Source organism: Nylanderia fulva, unplaced genomic scaffold (genome assembly GCF_048542155.1).
Source record: "Nylanderia fulva isolate GAGA-0341 unplaced genomic scaffold, ASM4854215v1 Scaffold77_91711_551806, whole genome shotgun sequence".
In the NCBI taxonomy this organism is placed as follows: domain Eukaryota; kingdom Metazoa; phylum Arthropoda; class Insecta; order Hymenoptera; family Formicidae; genus Nylanderia; species Nylanderia fulva.
In genome coordinates, this window is record NW_028191134.1 from 442,943 (window position 1) to 457,004 (window position 14,062).

Below are 14,062 nucleotides of genomic sequence, written 5' to 3' on the forward strand. Positions count from 1 at the left end.
GTTTGTAGTTCATGGTGGATTACGTGAAGAAAGCATTACATTGGATGATATTGAAAGTGAAGATAGGAGGGTGATTAGCTGTAATGAGACAAGTGAAATAATAAAAGGATTGATGTGTTCTGATCCTTGGGAATCGGGAGAAACTATTTTGAATAAGGATAGAGGTGCAGGTGTGTTATTTGGTATTGGTACCACAAACAACTTTTTGGAGTGAATAAATTGGAGAAAACAATAAGGAGTATGAATTCACCAAGAAGGGTTTCAAAGAAAATCATGGAGGTAAGGTGGTGACTGTTCATTCAGTACCCAATTATTATGGTAGTAACCCAGGTTCGTATCTCATAGTCAGTAAAGCTAAGGATGTGTTAAGTTATGAAGCCAAACAATTCGAGAGCCACCAGGAAGAGCCAGCTTTCTATGACAAATAATTCTAATGATCCATCTCCTAAGGCCTAGGTAAGTCTACTGATGATAGAGATAATCGCTCTACTCACGAGAGTTACAGCATCTTTCTGTCGTTCAATAAACATTTACCTTTTAGCCATCCTTGTCAATCACACTGTGGTACCCTTTGGGTACCTCCGCGGTTTTCACATAGTGATTATACACTGATGTTGGTTTATACTGATAAATAATGTCTTTATTTATGCTCTTGGAATCCCCATGGAGTCTTGACTGGCTCATGTTTCTCCTGGGTGAAACCATATCTTGATTTCTTCTCATCATCTCCTTCATCCCCTTTTCTTCTCCAGCTCTTCTTATATACTTTTGCATCATCCCAATATGGAAGATCACTTCCATAAATAGACAAACACTGATCTTATCACTGTTAAGATCATGATGCAAATTTTTTACTGATTATCAGATCAGTTAGCACAGGGACAAATCTTTAACTTAGAAGGGAGCTTTATCTCTTTCATCCTCATATTCTTTGTATGTGGTGTGTTTATAACCACCACATCTCTTCCCCTCCTTGTATCAAGGAAAACATGTTTAACGTTTACCTTGTAAGACTTAATGTTATCAGTTGTCATACCCTTCACGGGTATGGGAACCTTTATTAAACTTAAAGTCTTTATTTAAGTATCTCCTTGTGGAATTCCCATTTCCACTTCTCTTGTCTCCTTCTTCCATACCCCTTCTTCCGTTTCTTCTTTTATACTTTTATTTTTTCAGAATTTCTAAAAGCAACGGAAAGTGTTGTCCCTTTAGTGGGTACAAGGATTAAATTTACTTACTTACCGGCACCCCTGTAAAATAAAATTTAAATATTTTTAATGAATATTGTTATGTTATATCATAATGTATATCTCTCATTGCTTCTAAAAGACCATTCCAAAGTTTATTATTATGCTTTCTTCTCCAAATAAACCCTCCCAGATTATCTCCAATGTTTTTGACTCTATTTCTTGGTTTAATCATTATTTTTAGTGCATTGTTATTTCCCTCGATGGTGTTCGTGTTGACACCTGTATTTGGATCAGTAAAGTTCAGTGAGTGATTGACTGTCTTATGGACAAACCCCAGTTCCACTGAGACCCTAGAGTACCCCTTGAACATATCTGTGTGGACTATAGACCCAGGCAAAACATGTGTTCTTATAATTTCAAGTAATGTTTCTGCAGAACGGTCTTGTGCCTCAACTAAAAACACTTTTCTTCGCTCGGTTTTCTCCACACCTGCTACTATCCAAACACCATCAACTTGATGGCCCCTGTTGTATTTTCTTTTCCCAAGCTTTGTCTCATCGATCTCTACCACAACACCTTCTCCCCCAATGACTTGATCACTTACCTTCAATGTTGAAGTTACTAGCTTTCGAAAGTGTCGCAAAAACACACTGATTGTACGACTTGAGTGACCAGTCTGTGCCATGATTTGTGTTTGTGTGCAACGGTTAAGCCAGAGATAGGCTATGTGAAGGATCTGAGCACAGTTTAAACGACTCCTAAAGAAAAAGGTGTGTTTTCTCTGGCTTATCTCAATGATCTCCTCTTTGTATTTCTTATCATTATCTCTGAACACTTTGGGCAGGATAACTCACTATAAAATACATTTCTTGTTGACAAAAACGCTTCAGCTTCATCTTTATCAAAGAGAATATTTAATATTGAGAAGATTGGTGGAATTGATGTCATTAAATTTTATTTTACAGGGTGCTGGTAAGTAAGTAAATTATAACCGTATATTTATCCACCAAACATAAGATATAAATCGAGATCGATTTATAATCATTATGTGAAAGTTGGCTTTGCGCCTGTTGCCGGATAAAGTGGTATCGAAACCACATATTATCCTCAACCCCATTCCTAAGGTAGGATTAAGGGCGATTATATTTAATAGTTAAATATAATCACCCTTACAATTATTTTAAATAAAAAGAAATATTTGATGAAAGGAGAATTGAAGAGAAAAGGCCTGTCCACCAGTGGTAGTGGTGAGACAGGTGACAGCGCCACAGGTGCACCAGAGCTGGGAAGTCTTATCCCCTTAAATCTCCTCAAAATCCTATGCGGTGTAACCGAGAGCACTACACTCGTGAAGGACATTCTCTTCAAAAGAATGAGACAACAACCAACCAAGGAACAACCACAATCAAGAGAAGTATCTGGAGGAGAGTCGTGTGGACACACAACGTGGAACCCAAGTCTCAACGGTGCTGGGGTAGAACCGTGTGGTGTGGGCAAGCCCGTTGGAGGTTGTCCCCAGCTGTGTGAGAGGTGGTCCAGTGTGTGTCCCAACCCCTCTCCCCTCGTCCTACAGGGGGTCAATTTATTTTTTCTTTTTATCTCTTTTTCTGATTTCCCTCCATTTTTACCAACCCACACTGTCATACCCTTCACGGGTATGGGAACCTTTATTAAACTTAAAGTCTTTATTTAAGTATCTCCTTGTGGAATTCCCATTTCCACTTCTCTTGTCTCCTTCTTCCATACCCCTCCTTCCGTTTCTTCTTTTATACTTTTATTTTTTCTAGAAAATTTATTTTTCTAGAATTTCTAAAAGCAACAGAAAGTGTTGTCCCTTTAATGGGTACAACATCCACCTCTTCCTTAAAAGGTCTCACTTGTTTGATATTTCTTACTTTAATTTTGTCCTTCCCTTCTACCTTTATTCTTTGCTGGTTAGTATTAATATCTATTATCTTGTAAGGTCCATCCCAAAACGGTTCTAGCTTATTTTCTCTAATGTTCCTCTTAAGAAGGACGTACTGACCCAGTTTATATTTATATTTAGTATCCCTATTCTGATTCCTATCCTTGTTAACCTTTTTGTTACGTTTTAATATCCTATCTTTTACTCTATTTAAAGCGTTTGGATCAACTTCAACATTTCCAAGATTAAACATACTCCCTTTGCCACTTAATTCTACTGGTGATATTCCTAGTGTAGCGTGCCATGTTTCATTAAGGCCATTCTCAATTTTTTTAACAGCTTCCTTAAGCTCCTCCCCTCTAAAACATCTTAGTCCCCTACCTATGATGGCATTTGTTCTTTCTACTATCCCATTACCTGTTGGGTTGTACGATGAAGCAAAAATCTGTTTGATGCCATATGTGTGACATAATTCTCTCATTGATGTTCCGACATACTGACGTCCATTATCAGATAGTATTTCTTTTGGGGTTCCGTATACCTTTATCCAATTGTTTTTTACAATATATGCTAAAGTATCTGATGATATCCTACTTGTGACAGCTAAGCTTACAACTCGGGTTAAGGCATCAATAATTGATACAATATACCATTTTCCATTTGAATTAAAGTATCTTCCGTAAATTGGACCCAATATATCACTACATATCCTATAATTAGGTTCTAATACTGATAGATTGCCTATAAGCTCTCCTTCATTTGACTTCCAAGGTTTGTTCTTTTGACATAACTCGCAACATCTTGTAATTTCCTTAACAATCTCTCTAATGTTATCACCTGTTACATATTTCTCAATTGTTTTTATTAGTTTAGTCTCTCCAGGATGTACCAATTGGTTATGGACCCTTCTGATGTACTCTTTCGCATAGCTATGTGGTATATAGATTCTTCCTTGGTAATCTATCAATACTCTCCTTCCTTTTATTAACTTGTAGTGCAGACTTCTTCTTGTCTTTTCTTTGATATCTTCTTGTTGTTTATCTACTATTTCCTCTAACTGATTTTTACTGGTTTCAAGAAGAAACGCTCTACTTAAATAATCTGCTGCTTTGTTCTGGATTCCACTCACATGTTTTAGTTCGTAATCGTATTCTTCCATCAATAATTTCCATCTCTGCAACCTCTTTGTATTTAAAGGCTTCTTAAAGACTGCATTGAGATTATCGGTGAATATCGTTATTTTGTTGCATAGGATGATTGGTCTAAATTTGTTCAACGCTAATATTATCGCGTAGACTTCCTTTTCTGTTACTGAGTAATTGTGTTCTGTCTTTGTATACTTTTTGCTGTAGTATCCAACTATTGCTTCTCCTTGTTTTAATACTGCTCCCAATCCTAGATCGCTTGCATCTGTGTATAGTTCGTACGGTCTAGTATAATCTGGATGTACTAATAATGTTTGATTTTCTATCTCCCTTAACAATTCTTCTTTTATCCTTTGATCTTCTTCAGTCCAGATAAATGGTTTATTTTTATTTATCTTATCCGTTAGGGGCTTCATTTTTATGCTTAGATTTGGTATGAAGTCTCGAAACCAATTAATAAAGCCAACTAATCTCTGGATCCCTTTTACATTCTTCGGATTCTCCTCCTTTTTGTAACTCCTTATCCTCTCAATATTTGCTTTAATCCCGCTTTTATCTATTATATATCCTAGATAGGCCACACTCTCTTTAGCAAAATTACTCTTAGTAAAGTTTATTGCACAACCATGTTCTTTCATAGTATTCAAAACCACTTTAAGATGTTCATGATGCTCCTCTAGCGTTTTACTGTGAACTAGCACATCGTCTAAAAATACTTTAACATATTGAAGGTCTCCAAATAGATTTGCCATTATGTGTTGAAAACTCTTTGGTGCGTTTTTTAATCCAAAGGGCATTCTCGTATATTCATATACTCCCATGGGACATATAAAGGCTGTTTTGTAACAGTCTTCTGGTCGAATTTTAATCTGGTGATATCCTTTATCAAGATCTATCTGACTAAAGACTCTCGAATCTTTTAGATCTAATATTTGTTCCCTCAAATTCGGAAAAGGAAATTCTTCCGTTTTTGTCACCTTATTCAACTCTCTATAATCAATTACTAGTCTTATGGTCCCGTTTTTCTTCATTATAGGAAAGCATGGTGCGGAAAATGGACTTTTACTTTTTCTAATAATACCTAGCTTAGTTAATCTCTCTATTTCTTCTCTTAGTGGTTCTCGGGCCAATACAGGTACATTATAGCATTTCCTTCTTAACGGCGGCTCTTTTATTAGTGCAATTTGATGCATTTCACCCTTTATCTCTCCTAACTCTGGATTGTCTTTCCTTGTTCTGTTGATGAGATTCTTTATTGCATTTTCTGGTTCGTTAATTGTTTTCAATTCTCCTATAAGTCTATCATCTAACTCAGATCCCATATATCCACTTATTCCATTGACTTCTAGTTCCCTACCATCGATAGTTATGAGTCCTTCTTTTAAGTTAATTATTGCGTTGTTTTTATTTAGAAAAGTCATCCCTATTAATATATCACCTCTAAGATCCTTTAGTATTAACGCCTCTACTTTGAATATCTGATCTTTTATTCCTACTATTTCTAGTTCTACTATACCCTTTTTTGTGATCTGTACTTCCGCTCCATTGGCCAACATCGCAACTGTTGTTTCGTTTAGTTTTTTTATTGGGATTCCAATTCTTTTGGCTAGGTTCTCTGAAATGTAGTTAGACATAGCGCCGGTATCTATTGTTATTTTGATTGCTTCGTCCTTGATTTGTCCGTCTAATTCTAACTTTGTCGGGGCTTTGTCTCTCTCTATTAAGATCTTGGTTTCCTCACTTCTTTTCTTGTGTTCATCTCTAGGTTTCCAGTTGGATTTATGGTAATACTCCTTTCCATCTTGATTCCTCCGTGGATTTCTCACTCTTTTCTCTTCAGATGCTATCTTTACCCTGTCCCTGACTTCTTCAAGTCTTTCCAGTATTTGAATTAACTCATTCATTGGTAACTTCGGGTGTCTGCATACTTCTTCTTGCATCCATAGTGGAAGTCCTCTCAGAAAATAAGTTTTTGTTTCTCTCTCTGTTAATTCGTTGCCTCGGGTTACACATGCATTGCATTGTAGGACAATTTTATCAAATTCCTCTACATATTTCCTTATGGATAGATGTCTATTACATCTCAATTTTTTCAATTTCTCCAAGAGCGTAGGAAATCTATGTTCATTATATGATAAGCGTATGATGGCTTCCAATGCTGTTCCTATCATCTGGCATTTGCTTGTGATTGCACGTATTTCCTTACTAACTAGTGTGTTAAGTATGCATAGTGCTTGTTGATCATCATATCTGTTTAATTCTACAATTTCTTTAAATTGTCTTATCCATTCTAACACATCCTGTGTCTCTGGTTTTTCTAGTTTCTCTATCTCAAATTCTAAGCCTTTTATTCCTATCCCTTCCAATGGAATATCGAATTTGATCTTCTGTCTCTCATTTCTTGTACAATCCGCTAGTACTTCTTTTAATGCTGACATGTCTAGAAAATTTTCGGTCCTTTTCGCAGTTCCCGTTCTATGTCCTGTTGAATTCAACATGTCATACCCTTCACGGGTATGGGAACCTTTATTAAACTTAAAGTCTTTATTTAAGTATCTCCTTGTGGAATTCCCATTTCCACTTCTCTTGTCTCCTTCTTCCATACCCCTCCTTCCGTTTCTTCTTTTATACTTTTATTTTTTCTAGAAAATTTATTTTTCTAGAATTTCTAAAAGCAACAGAAAGTGTTGTCCCTTTAATGGGTACAACACACACCATCCACCTTCTGTACCCAGAACACCCGAAGAGTCGGTGTTGTGTTCTTATCTCTGCTTCTTGATCTTTGCTTCTTCAACTATTTTCCTCTCTCATTCTCCATCAAGTTTCTTTTTTGCATTCTCTTCAAATTTTTTTAGTCTTCTACTTGGTTCTTGTGAATCTTTTGGTTGTACTTCTAGTCTGAATGTTGGATGAGCCAGCCTTGGCCACAACTCCATTCCAGGTGTTTCTTTGTCTAAATGTCTACTTTCCCATCGAGGTGTTTTGTCGTGTAACTTGGCTCCACATCTTCAAGTGCAATACTTGTGTAACAAACGTGTTTATGTATGCGGTGATTATAAACACACCACTGTGGTACCCTGACCCACATTCCCTAGAAAATTCTAGAAAAAATAAAGATATAAGAAGAAGGGGAAGGGGGAATGAAAAGTTCTGTGCTCCCTAATGAAAGCTGGGCCCTCAAACCTTCTTTTATAAAAACTCATTACGTTGGGGCGCTACAAAAAGAAATAAAGATTTTTTGGCTGTCGGTCACTGGGCTGGCCCCCTCCAAAAATTTAAGTAATTCCATAAAATAAATGGAAAGAGATAGAATGAGAGAAATGATGAATAGATATAAAGCTTTGATTGAGAGAAAGGTGAAGAACATGGTTTGTATTGTGTGTCAGGGAAAGGTTTCTCTCCAATCAAACTTAAAGACTGTGCGTTGCACAAGGAAAGTTTGTAGAAAGAGGTTCTACATAGTTAAACATGGTTTTTTCAATAATAGTAGACTTAAGATTAACGATCTCTTGTGTGTACTTAACTTAATATTACTGACTACACCTTATGAGATAATCAATACTCTTCTAAGTGTTAATAAAAACACCATTCTAGAGATTAAAAAAGGGGTTCATCGATTGTTAGAAAGAGAATAAACCTATGATAGGAGGTAGAGATATCGTCGTGGAAATCGATGAAAGTAAGTTTGGAAAAAGAAAACACAACAAAGGGCATCATGTTGAAGGTGTATGGGTTGTTGGAGGTGTAGAAAAAACACCTGAAAGAAAGATATTCTTAGTGCCTGTTGAAAGGAGGGACTCTTCTACGCTTTTTTCTGTAATTCGAAATCATGTTTATGAAGGATCTAGAATATATACAGATGGATGGAGAGGATATAGAAAGCTTGAAAGTTTGGGAATGGAACATGGATCCGTAAATCATTCTGAAGAATTTGTTTACACTTTAATCTTTGATCTTTCCTGTTGTACCCACTAAAGGGACAACACTTTCTGTTGCTTTTAGAAATTCTAGAAAAATAAATTTTCTAGAAAAAATAAAAGTATAAAAGAAGAAACGGAAGGAGGGGTATGGAAGAAGGAGACAAGAGAAGTGGAAATGGGAATTCCACAAGGAGATACTTAATTAAAGACGTTAAGTTTAATAAAGGTTCCCATACCCGTGAAGGGTGTGACATTTCCTATGACAGATCTTACTAATTCTGTGATAGTTTCTTTTTTAGCCTATTATCACTGTTTTGGTCATCACTTAACTTGCTTGGGTGATATTAATCGTTCTTGGTTCCTTCTGGTTCTACACATTCGCAGGAGGCTTCTGTCACCGGGAGAGGCGAATGTGTTTTACTGTTGGAACCTGTAGTGCCCCCTAGGAGGAACTACATTAAAGAAATAAAATTATAAAAATTTTTTACCCTGGGATTCGAAAAAAAGAAAGAAAAGATGGAAAGGAAAGAAAGATATCCCCGAGAGGGAAAAGAATTAAATAAAAACTATTTTAGGAATTATTCGGGCCCACCTTCACATAGAGGGCATTGCAGAACCTAGTTCCATTTTTTCTTCCTTTTCTCTCACTTTCTCTTCTTGCCGGGTGTTTGAGAAAATTCTTCAATTTAGAGCTTTTTTGTTGTGTTTTTGATGTTTGAAGCCCTCAAATTTTTTGAAATTGTTTGGCTCTTTCTTTTTTATTGAGCCCATCCCTTTTTTCCACACCGGCCTTCTCGGCCCCTTTCCTGCAGCTCGCTTTCCTCACGCCCCAGTATGAACGCAGATCAGTCATAAGGAGGGAGCAGCCTCCTCTAATCATTACCCAGTATTATATCCTTTTTTAGTATCATAATTAGTTTATTTCCAGAGAAAGCTGAGAGAATTTATCTAAGTTGTTGATTATATCATTGTAAAAATGGAGGGACAGTTAAATAAATCTGTTCATGTCTACACCTACACTCTCCCGCTATCTACGACCATATTATGTGTGATCACTTGCTACTCCTTCTCTACAATATAAAGAAGATAGATGTTATACCCTCCACGGGTATTGGAACGTTGATTATAAATTATTTCTTTATTAAAATATTTCCTCCTATTGTTTCCCTTTTCCATCCCCCCTTCTTCCGTTATTATTTTTATATTTTTATTTTTTCTAGAAATTTCTTTATTGATTGGGATCATTGTTGTTCCCGATCTGGGTACAACAATAGACAAGGATTAATGGGTTGAATCATTTTTAACAAATAGTAGTTCCAGTCAGTATCTATTTGTCGCCAAACATGGGGTCATCACTCCCAGTCTGTCCTTTGTTTGATCCAGATTTGTTTTTCATAAAAAATCTTTGTGACGTAGGGATTTTAGTTAAAATAGTTTATAAGTCGCCCTTAGGCAGCCTTTTAGCCGGAAAGAATATCCTAAACCCAGAGGATGTTCTTTCTGGCCACACTATTGATGTCCCCCTACTTAGATGTCTCAACAAATACAACATCCTCTACATTTGCACATTCACTTCTTGGATTCATTCTCAAATTCAGTTGTTTGCTGTTATCCGAATTGTTCGGGTGCTCTTTTGGTAGAGCTGGTTTCTTCATAAAAATTTTTAAAAATCCCAAGGGTCTTTATTTAATTCTTATTAATACTAGCTGCCCTTGGGGCTAGTATTATCCCTTTGAACCTACTGGTTCTTTCGGGTAACATTGGCAATCCTTGGCCGGGCTTACAGCCATCAACTCTGGTGGTTGTCACACCCTTTACGGGTATGGGAACCTTTATTGAACTTAAAGTCTTTAATTAAGTATCTCCTTGTGGAATTCCCATTTCCACTTCTCTTGTCTCCTTCTTCCATACCCCTCCTTCCGTTTCTTCTTTTATACTTTTATTTTTTCAGAATTTCTAAAAGCAGCAGAAAGTGTTGTCCCTTTAGTGGGTACAACACTGGTATATTAGACATTGTTATGTGAGAGATGAAACATTGTCTTTCTCAGTGCCTTTCTTTGTAATATATGGTTCAATGTGTTACTGTGGTTACTTAAAAGGTACCGTTGCGATCTTTAAATAAAAATTATAAACTGAATATGGTTTGTAATTAAAATCAATAACCTTTATTTCTTATTTTAAGATTCCCATGAAGTCCTTGATGTCCCATGTTTCTTCCAAGTGAATTCTTTTATACCCCTACAGTAACTCTCCTCCTTATATACCTTTAATTGGAGGGAATCACCAATTTGCCGGGAAGTCTTATCCCCTTGAATCTCCTCAAGATCCTATGTGGTGTAACTGAGAGCACCACAGTTGCCCAGTAAGATTAGCAAGCCAAAGGGAATAACCCTTACTTCTTCATAGGACTTTGTAAGTTCTTATTTAAATAAAGCCCTGGTTATTAATAAAATTTTGTATCATGGTAAGAAGAAATGGAGAAAGATTATCACGTAAGGGTGGCACAATGTTTTCTCCATTTTTTTCCACCGGGAGAGGGAAAATCTTTCGTGCACACTCATCGTGCCCCACCTGTGACAGTGGGCTGGGCACTACGACACCCTTCCAGTGTCCCTCAGGGGCGGCAGACCCTCTTGGGACTCCAGAGTGGGGTAGTCACGATCTTTTTTTTAAGAAAGAATATTTATTTAAGAACATCTTTCCCACTGCGCAGGTAGCGCTAACCTTGGGCTGGGCCCTTTGGTTCTAGGAGGAAACACACTACAATTGCCTCAGCCTGGTTGCCCGGGCCTTGGCCACACTACTGAGATACCTGGCAGTTGCCAGGAGTATCTCGCATTGCTGCGGAACAGCAGCTTGCCACCCCCCTCCCAGGAGTACCCCGATATCCACTGTCTCCATATCGGGGATTTTCAATTGGCTTCTGTACATGGCCCGTGGGCTGGACAGTACTGTGCACTGCTTGAGGACGTGTGTGAGCTCGTCCTCTACTGTGGTCCCGCAGAGGAGACACTTCCCGTACAGGGTCTGTGGTGCTACTCCAGCCAAGACGAGTATCTTGGTCCAGGGGAACACTCCACACCTGATCTTGGTGAGCATGTTCCACCCAGGATTGTATTCTGGGGTTCTACATTGGAGTCTCATAATGAGGGCCCCCGTTGATATCCCAAGGGTCCTGGTCCACTGACCAATCCTGGATCTATCTCTCCTGGTTTTCCTTTCTGCGAGTTTCTCTTCCACCACTCTGAGACGGTCCCTCGTCCTCACATGGCTGTTGAGATCCTTCGTGTACTTGTTGATCCACCGTGATGTGCCTGTGACCCAGGTGGATCTCCTGTGTGTCATGGGATGTGTGACCAGGTCACCGATCCATGTTCTGCTGTGTCTCCACTTGGAGAACGCTCTTACACGGGCTTTCCCGCTTCTTACATCGATGAATGGTATCCCCAGCTCCTCAAGCACTCTCTTCCTGCAGAATCCCTTTCTACAGCCAAGGGACATCGAGACAGCCTTGTCGACTGCCCTCTGCACAGGGAGTGTGAGTGAGGTGTTGAGACCCACTATTTCTGCTCCATATGTTCCACATGCAATGATTACAGATTTGATCACCTGTGTCTTCATTGCCAGTGGTATTCTACGGTTTGTGAGGAATCTGGTTGCTGACAGGACCCTCAGTCTTGTCTTTTCAGTGTTCCTTTCTACTATTCGTTTCGGGTCCAGGTTGCTGGTCACTGGTACACCGAGGTATGTGTATTCGTGCACAACAGGGAGATTGCCCAGTGGCTCGTCCTCGTTGTCACTTCCTGCGGTCATTAGTCCAGACTTGCTATAGTTTATGGACATCTGTTTGGTTCTGCACCATTGTACAACACTCTTGAGGTTGTTCTGTAGCATTTCCCGTGTCTCTCCAAACACAACCGTGTCGTCTGCGAAGAGCAGGCCTGGGATCTTCTGGGCAATGCCCGTTACCTCGATGCCCTCCACATCATCGAAGATGTCGTTGATGTAGAGATCGAAGAGTATTGGGGACATGGGACATCCCTGCTTGACCCCAACCCTGTAGCTGAAGGGATCGCTCCTGCCAAACGGTGTTCTCACGGTGCTCGTTGGCTTGTTGTACACGCCCTTGATGTACTCTAGTGTGGTTCCATGGAACCCATGGTTCTCCAGACACTCGATGAGTGCTGTGTGTGGCACCCTGTCGTATGCCTTTGAGAAGTCGAGGAATGCAACGTGTGTCGCCTTGCCCTCGAGCTTTCTCCGTTTCAGGATCTCGATCAGAGTGGTTGCTTGTGCAACTGCCTCCTCACGGGACCGGAATCCTGCCTGTTCCTTCACCAGGAGGTTGTTGTCCTCGCTGGCCTGCAGGAGTCTTCCTGCTACTATCTTTGATATCAGCTTGAAGAGCGTGTCGATCAGGCTGATTCCTCTGTAGTTGTCACATTGTGTGAGGTCTCCCTTCTTTGGAACCGGGACCACGAGTGACTCGTTCCATTCTGCTGGGAATTTCCCTGTTGTGAACACCACGTTGATCATCCTGAGGATGGCTCTGGTGAATGGTGTTTCACACTGTGGGTCGCGAAGCACAAGCTTGTAGACCTCTGTTGGTATCCCGTTGGTACCAGGTGCTTTGTTGTTTGCAGAGCTCTTCAGTGCTCTTGCTACTTCACCATATGTAATGGCTTCGTTACATCCTGTGATAGGAGGTGAACGTATGCTATATATTGGCTGACTGCTTGCTGTGGTGGCAGGTTGTGCCAGCTCAGAGAAGTGTTCGAGCCATCTGCTGGAGACCTCCATCGGTGACGATAGGAGTGTTCCCTGTTTGTCCCTGATGGTGCCACATCCGTGGTTCCTTGTTTTGAGGAACGTGGACATCCACTTCCAGGACTCTCTGCTGTGATGCTCGATGAACATCCTTGTTCCGTGTCTGAAGAAGCGATCGAGTCTCTTCTTCCTGTCACGGTACTTGTGCTTGGTGCACAGTTTTGTGATACTATTGAGTTCCACTTGGAGGGCCTGTGTGGGTCTCCTGTAGTGTTCCTTCTGTATTGCTCTCCTCCTCAGGATGAGGCTTCTTGTCCTTCTTGATACAGAGGGTGTTGCACAATCTTTGAGTTGTTTCCTTATTTGGTATTGGGTGCCAAGCTCAAGGATTGTGCTCTGGATGGTGTTGCTCTGGACGAGCTCTTTGTCACTGAGTGACTCTATGTCTGTCCAAGCACTGTTGTTCATGAAGGATGAACATGTGTCAGCTTTGGCTAGACGCTTCCTGTCCCAGATGATCCTGGGTTCGTTGCACATGTTTGATCCGTGGATCGTGGCACACACGGGCATGTGGTCCGAGATGAACCACGATCGGGATGGTTTCTGTGCTTCTACTCTGTTCTTGAGGCTGATGATGTAGTCGATGCATCTCCCTCTTCTTCTTCCACTGTCGTGGTTGTATCTCGTTGGTAGCGAGAAGTGCTGTATGTTGTTGCCCTCGAGGTTGATGCCCAGCCTCGAGAGGTTTCTTAGTGTTGTTGCAGGTGTCATGTTCCAGTCACCTGCTATGATCACGTCAGTGAACCTTTTGTTTTCTTTCACCAGCTCGGCCAGTGACTTGAGGGCTTGTTTCCTCTCTTCTGGGTCACTTGGTATGTAGACACACACCAGGAGTATGATTACCCAATCGTTGTTGGGCTTCTTTCCGGTGGCAATTGATGCCAGCCAGTGTTTGTCTCTTCTGTACTCGTTGATTATCAGCCCACTGTCCTTCCTCACGGAGATGGACATGCCTCTGCCACCGTCCACACACATGTTGGTATGTGTGGTGGAGTAGTGTGGGATGAACAACCTTCTGTTGGTGTTGCCCACTAGTGTTTCTTGGAGGAACACAAGTTGTGGTTTCTTTATGTG